Source organism: Schistocerca cancellata, chromosome 8, assembly GCF_023864275.1.
Source record: "Schistocerca cancellata isolate TAMUIC-IGC-003103 chromosome 8, iqSchCanc2.1, whole genome shotgun sequence".
NCBI classification, from domain to species: domain Eukaryota; kingdom Metazoa; phylum Arthropoda; class Insecta; order Orthoptera; family Acrididae; genus Schistocerca; species Schistocerca cancellata.
Window position 1 is genome coordinate 420212546 of NC_064633.1, and position 6918 is coordinate 420219463.

Below are 6918 nucleotides of genomic sequence, written 5' to 3' on the forward strand. Positions count from 1 at the left end.
TGGTGCTAGCTCGTAATAATGAATAGCAGACCGCAGTGAAAGAAGTGTAAACAAAACTCTTGTGCCAATTTGTAATGTAGAAAACATGGTCTAATAAAACAGAATTATATCGCACCAGCGACTCGCCCCGGCTTCGCACCGGTAGCACAAAGTATTTACGGCTAAACGGCTTGTCTGCGTAGCGGTAATGTTGTTTACTGGCCGCTGAATAGAGTTAGGCACGAAATTCAGAGCTCAAAATTAGGTAGGTGAATAATATCACTTTCGTATAACTTAAACGACTTAAACAGCGCACGTCAGGAAAGTTATAAGGAGACATCAATGTCTTATGTTCCATACGTAATTGGCGTTTGCAGTGACATTTCGTGAAAATTGTTGAGCACATCATGACTTAATCAATCAGTTTATAACCAATGTAAATATTACACTGAAGAGCCAAAGAAAATGATACTTCTGTCTAATATCGTTTAGGGCCGCCGAGAGCACGAAGAAGTGCCGCAACACGACGTGACATGGACTCGACTAATTTCTGAAGTAGTGCTGGAGGGAATTGACACAATGAATTCTGCAGGGCTGTCCATAAACGCGTCAGAGTACGAGGGGGTGGAGATCTCTTCTGAACAGCATGTTGCACGGCTTCGCAGATATGCTCAATAATGTTCATTTTTGGGGAGTTTGATGGCCAGCGGAAGTGTTTAAACTCAGAAGAGTGTTCTTGTAGCCACTCTATAGCAAATCTGGACATGTGGGACGTCGCATTGTCCTGATGGAATCGCCCAATTCCGTCGGAATGCACAATGGGCAAGAAAGGATGCAGGTGGTCGGACAGGATGCTTACGTACGTGTCACCTGTCGGAGTCGTATATAGACGGATGAGGAGTCCATATTACTCCAACTGCACACGCCCCACACCATTACAGAGCATCCACCAGCTTGAGCAGTCCCTGGTAACATGCAGCGTCCATGGATTCAAGAGGCCGTCTCCACACCCGTACACGTCCATGCGCTCGATACAATTTGAAACGAGACTCGTCCGACCATGCAATATGTTTCCAGTCAGCAAGAGCGCAATGTCGGTGTTGACGGGCCCAGGAGAGGCGTAAAGCATTGTGTCGTGCAGTCATCAAGGGCATACGAGTGGGCCTTCGGCTCCGAAAGCCCATATCGATGATGTTTAGTTGAGCGGTTCGCTCGCTGACATGTTGATGACCCAGCATTGAAATTTGTAGCAATTTGCTGAAGGGTTTCACTTCTATCACGTTGAACGATTCATTTCGATCGTCGTTGGTCCCGTTCTTGCAGGATCTTTTTCCGGCCGCAACGTTGTCGGAGATTCGATGTTTTACCGGATTCCTGATATTCACAATACACTCGTGAAATGGTCCTACAGGAAATTCTCGCTTTATCCCTGCCTCGGAGATGCTGTGTCCCATCGCTGTTGCGCCGACTATAACACCACGTTTAAATTCACTTAAATCTTGATAACCTGCCATTGTAGCAGCAATAACCGATCTTACAATGAAATGAACACCCTTAGCTGCTTACAGGCGTTGACATACGTCAACGGGGACAGATGAAAATGTGCCCCGACCGGGACTCGAACCCGGGATCTCCTGCTTACATGGCAGACGCTCTATCCATCTGAGCCACCGAGGACACAGAGAATAGCGCGACTGCAGGGATTTATCTCTGGCACGCCTCCCGCGAAACCCACTTTCTCAACGTATTGTCCCGCACTACATTCGTAGATCCCGGGTTCGAGTCCCGGTCGGGGCACACATTTTCATCTGTCCCCGTTGACGTATGTCAACGCCTGTAAGCAGCTAAGGGTGTTCATTTCATTGTAATTTCATTCTGACGAGATGCTTGGTCACCGATAGTATCTGTTCTTTCGGACATGTCCGAAAGAACAGATACCATCTTAGTAAATAACCGATCTAACAACTGCGCCAGACACTTGTTGTCTTATATAGGCGTTGCCGACCGCAGCATCATATTCTGCCTGTTTACGTATCTCTCTGTATTTGAATACCCATGCCTATACCAGTTTCTTTTGCGCTTCAGCGTCTATGCAAACCATGACTGTAAATGTGTTGTGTGATCGGATATGTATTTTAATTTGAACCGAATTATGCATCGGAGACTGGCTGAGTGGATTATGTCCAAAAGGCACAAATAAAATAAATAACGAAAAAAACACGCTCGATGTATATGCATAGCCTGTGACGTCACTACTGTTGTAAAACTTAGTAAGCGTTGATTCACATCTGAGACTCATTGTCGCATTTATTTTCCAAGGGCCCTTTGTGGCAGACTTCTTCGCAGTACCATGCAAAGGTTAGTGCTCGAATCTACACTGAGGAGACAAAAATCATGGGACACCTCCTGATATTGCGTCGGACCTCCTTCTGCCCGGCATACTGCAGCAACCTGACGTGGCATGGACCCGACAAGTCGTTAGACGCATCTTGCACAAATATTGTGCCATGTTGCCTCTACAGCTGTCCATAACTGCGAAAGTGATGCCGTTGCAGGCTTGTGTGCACGAACTGACCTCACGTTATATCCCTTAAATATTCGATTGGAGTCACGTCTGGCGATCTGTGTGACCAAATCATTCGCTCGAATTGTCCAGAACGTTATTCAAACCAATCGCTAACAACTGCGGCCCAGTGAGTTTGTGAATGGTCATCCATAAAAATTCCATCGCTGTTTGGGAATATGAAGTCCATGAATAGCTGCAAATGGCCTCCAAGTAGCGAAAAATAATCATTTCCAATCAATGATCGGTTCAGTTGAACCCATACCATTATGGAGGCACCACTTGCTTTGACAGTGCTTTGTTGATAACATGAGTACGTGACCTGTGTGGTACCGGTCACACACGAACACTACCATCAGATCTTGACAAATGAAATCGGGACTCATCTGATAATGCCACGGTATTACCGTGGTCTAGAGTCCAACCGATACGGTCACGAGCCCAGGAGAGGCGCTGCAGGCGACGTCGTGCTGTTAGCAAAGGCACTCGCGTCGGTCGTCTGCTGCCGTAGCCCATCAGCGCCAAATTTCACCCCTCGGTCCTAATGGCTACATTCATCGTACGTCCCACATTGATTTCTGCGTTTATTTAACGCACTGTTGCTTGTTTGTTATCACTGACAACTGTATTTAAACGTCGCTGCTGTCGGTCGTTAAGTGAAGGCCGTCGGCCAGTGTGCGGTCCATGGTGAGAGGGTAATGCGTCGGCACACCCTTGACACTGTGAATTCCCAAACTATTTCCGAAATGAAATGTCCCATGCGTCAAGCTCCAACTATCATTCCGCGTTCAAAGTCTGTTAATTCCCGTTGTGCGTTCATTATCACGTCGGAAACCTTTTCAAGTAAATCACCTGAGTACAAATGTCAGCTCTGGCAATGCCCAACCCTTTTATACCTTGTGTACGCGACACTATCGCCATCTGTATATGTGCATATTGCTTTTCCATGACTTAGGTCACCTCAGCATGAAGCTGTAAGTTGTGTCATCTTCTACGCTACAGAAAAACTTATTTGTATAAACGAAGTAAAGCTGCATCCCATGCTGAAGTAGTTTTTCGAAAAACATTTTACTTTTTGCTCAAAAAAGTTAAAACTACACTTTGGATTCACATTTTTTTTCGCTATGCAATTTTTCTGAAGCGACTGCAATTAACTGGGCGTCACTTTGGCAACCAATTGTCTGACCAGTATAAGACGTATATATTTCTATTGTCTATTGTCAGTCCGCAGCTCGTGGTCGTGCGGTAGCGTTCTCGCTTCCCACGCCCGGGTTCCCGGGTTCGATTCCCGGGGTCAGGGATTTTCTCTGCCTCGTGATGACTGGGTGTTGTGTGATGTCCTTAGGTTAGTTAGGTTTAAGTAGTTCTAAGTTCTAGGGGACTGATGACCATAGATGTTAAGTCCCACAGTGCTCAAAGCCATTTGAACCATTAGCCATCTATTGTCAAACCACAATTTATGAAAGATGTTTATATTTTATTAATAGGATTAAGTAGAAATAATTAATATTTGTCATGTTGGAAATAATTGTGCGAGCAGCGAATGTCTGCACCAAAGTAGCAGCTAGATTTAGAAAAGGCAAACCTACGTTTCTAGCATTTGTAGAGTTAGAGAAATCTTTTGACAATGTTGACTGGAATACTCTCTTTCAAATTCCGAAGGTGGCAGGGGTAAAATACAGCGAGCGAAAGGCTATTTACAATTTGTACAGAAACTAGATGGCAGTTATAAGAGTCGAGGGACATCAAAGGGAAGCAGTGGTTGGGAAGGGAGTGAGACAGAGCTGTAGCCTATCCTCGATGTTATTCAATCTGTATATTGAGCAAGCAGAAAAATTGGGAGTAGGAATTAAAATCCATGGAGAAGAAATAAAAACTTTGAGGTTCGCCGATGACATTGCTATTGAGTCAGAGACAGCAAAGGACCTGGAAGAGCAGCTGAACGGAATGGACAGTGTCTTAAAAGGAGGATATAAGACGAACATCAACAAAAGCAAAACAAGGATAATGGAATGTAGTCGAATTAAATCGGGTGATGCTGCGGGAATTAGATTAGGAAATGAGACACTTAAAGTAGTAAAGGAGTTTTGCTATTTGGGGAGCAAAATAACTGATGATGGTCGAAGTAGAGAGAATATAAAATGTAGACTGGGAATGGCAAAGAAAGCGTTTCTGAAGAAGAGAAATTTGCTAACATCGAGTATAGATTTAAGTGTCAGGAAGTCGTTCCTGATAGTATTTGTATGGAGTGTAGCCATGTATGGAAGTGAAACGTGGACGATAAACAGTTTAGACAAAAAGAGAATAGAAGCTTTCGAAATGTGGTGCTACAAAAGACTGCTGAAGATTAGATAGGTAGATCACATAACTAATGAGGAGGTTTTGACTAGAATTGGGGAGAAGAGGAGTTTGTGGCACAACTTGACTAGAAGAAGGGATCGGTTGGTAGGACATACTCTGAGGCACCAAGCAATCACCAATTTAGTGTTGGAGGGCAGCGCGGAGGGTAAAAATCGTAGAGGGAGACCAAGAGATGAATACACTAAACAGATTCAGAAGGATGTAGGTTGCAGTAGGTACTGGGAGATGAAGAAGCTTGCACAGGATAGAGTAGCATGGAGAGCTGCATCAAACCAGTCTCTGGACTGAAGAACACAACAACAACAACTTATTGGACACCTTTAGTAGTCGAAACAAGACCAAAATTCCTACAGTAGTTGCTGGGATTAGCCCAAATATACAGACAGAAACAAGCAGGCAACTTCAATTTGTTGAGGAAGAGCAGACAGAAGAGAAGAAGAGATGGAGAAGATGTATTCTTCACGCGCTGGAAGATACACACGTTCATCTCGATGACATTTCTACAGCTTCAAAATTACTGCATATTCTTGCGCACGTAATCCTCAACAATGTTATTATTCTCAATTCTTAACTTTAACGGTTAATTTTGCCTAGAAAAATAGGCAGTGCGGAGCCGGATCCCAGGCAGCAAGAGGTTCGGAGCGTGTGCTGTGTGGGTAAGCCGCGTCTGCAATGAAGTAGCCACCTTAAGCCTTACGAAACTTCTGCGGATACTCGCTGGCAAAGTTTGACTCGTCCCTCTGGAATACGCTCTCTGGGGCGACTTTCAGAGTAATCTCTTTTAATTCTCGCACACGACGTGCAGCCCTTTCGTCGCGAGGCTCCCCTCTTCGTTACCAGCGCTCTCGGAACGGCTCTGAACAGTCCCGAACAGCTCTGGACGCGCGGAATGAGGTTCCCAGCGGCGCGTGTCGGAGAATCGATATCGGCTGCGCCGGCAGAATGGGGCGCTGAAAGCTGCTGTTACCCCAGGCGACAGGCGACGGCCGACGAGCCCAGAGCAGTCCCACACAGTCGTTAGGCCGGGCAGCCGACACTGCGCCGCGTTCCCAGATACACCGACAGGAGCCTCGTCCGATCGTTAACACGGCCACGGCACTGTGTCTGCGATGGGAGGGGAGCGGATTGGGAGCATAGGGGCAACCTGTTGAAAACGTCACGGGTAACTGTGCCGAGGACATGCGTCTCCCATCGGTAGGGCTGTTCCACTGGTCTCACCCTCAAGGTGCAACCGAGCGGGACAGCGCAGTTGTTAGCACACTGGACGATGGTTCAGACCGGCGTCCTGCTATCCTTACTTAGGTTTTCCGTGATTTCCCTTAATCGCTTCAGGCAAATGCCGGGATGGTTCCTTTGAAAGACCCTCCCATCCTTCCCTAATCCGATGGGACCGATGACCTTGCTATTTGGTCCCCTCACCTCAAACCAACCAGCCAACCTCAAGGTGCACACCATTATTGAGGAGGGTGCAATTCAAGGAAACCGTTTCGTTGTAGTCTTCGATTCAAAATCAACTTTAATGTGGCTTTCACTGTAGTCCATCTTGTGTAAATCCTTCACACTTTCCTCCCGTGCCAATCTCTTCCTCGCCCTATGTCTTTATTTACTTGTTGTGTGTATGTATTCCAATCACTCAGAGGGCCATAGACGCGGGTTCCCAGGTAGATGCCGTGTTTCTTGACTTCCGCAATGCGGTCGATAAAGTTCCCCACAGTCATTTAATGAATAAAGTAAGAGCATATGGACTATCAGACCAATTGTGCGATTGAATTGAAGAGTTCCTAGATAACAGAACGCAGCATGTCATTCTCAATGGAGAGGAGTCTTCCGAAGTAAGAGTGATTTCAGGTGTGCTGCAGGGAAGTGTCGTAGGACCGTTGCTACTCACAATATACATAAATGACCTTATGGATAACATCGGAAGTTCACTGAGTCTTTTTGCGGATGATGCTGTGGTATATCGAGAGGTTGAAACAATGGAAAATTGTACTGAAATGCAGGAGGATCTGCAACGA

The 6918-nt window shown here is 45.9% G+C and overlaps 1 non-coding gene across 1 annotated transcript; it reads right to left on the bottom strand.

Moving 5' to 3' along the window:
• Nucleotides 1-1582: 1582 nt before the first annotated feature.
• On the bottom strand, nucleotides 1583-1656 carry Trnat-ugu (transfer RNA threonine (anticodon UGU)). Its single transcript has one exon. It is a non-coding gene; the product is annotated as a tRNA-Thr (tRNA).
• Between the last annotated feature and the right edge of the window lie 5262 nt (nucleotides 1657-6918).